We start from the raw sequence: 950 nt of genomic DNA on the forward strand, positions 1-950 counted from the left end.
TTCTCCATTAGGCTGATGTGTTTTTAGATAGAGACATAATTCTTCAACACATACTTTAAAAATTCTTTGTCAGCACCTCCATGATTTACACTTTACCAAGTGATTTATTGGCATAGAGAAGGGAGAGGTGATTGAGGGCTGAGTTGAGAGCAGGACTTGAGTGCAAGAGACAAGAGGTGGAAACTTCATTTGCATTTGCTAGCTGTGTGAAATGAGGCACATTATTTAGCTTCCTGTTTCTTAGCCTCAGTGTCCTCAGCCTAATTTTTATCTCACAGGGTATCAAATGCACTAAATTAGAAACTGAATGTAAAATGCCCGGCACAGAACGTGGTATGTTGTAGATAGTCAATAAATATTGCAATCATATGACATTTAGAGACATATCTAAAAGTCTAAGTTTAGGGCCCAGCTGAGTTTGGACACCGGAAATGTGAAGTATGACCAGTGAGCATAATTACAAGGCTGTCTTCCCAGATTGGATTGTTGACATGTAAACAGGCGTAATAGAGGGAACAACTGAACTTCATCAACATAAAGGACCTGTAAAACATTAAGAAGACACAAGAATGGAGGGTGCTTGCAAGGGTGTCACTGATACCATCTCGATTAGATAGGAAAGTGATATGGAACTGAAAACTGAAACATCTCGAGGAGTATAAATCTTTATGAATTGTATTTCAACAGTCACCAGATCACAATCTAACTTTACCCTTGGAGGACCAGGCTGAATAGCATTCTGCTGACTCTACCAAAAGAGTGCTGCCTGTTAAAGGTGAACTTGGCTTTCTTTTACTGGGCGTAAAGAGGGTCTTATGGGAAATCCACATGCAGGTCTGTCATTTGGAGTTGATAGCTTTATTCTCTATTGGACGTGGCTGCTATGTCTTCCCGCAGTAGTAAGCATAGCTAAATCTCTTCAGAGCTTCCACACAGATCACAGTCATGGC

Source organism: Hipposideros armiger, unplaced genomic scaffold (assembly GCF_001890085.2).
Source record: "Hipposideros armiger isolate ML-2016 unplaced genomic scaffold, ASM189008v1 scaffold_1084, whole genome shotgun sequence".
NCBI lineage: Eukaryota > Metazoa > Chordata > Mammalia > Chiroptera > Hipposideridae > Hipposideros > Hipposideros armiger.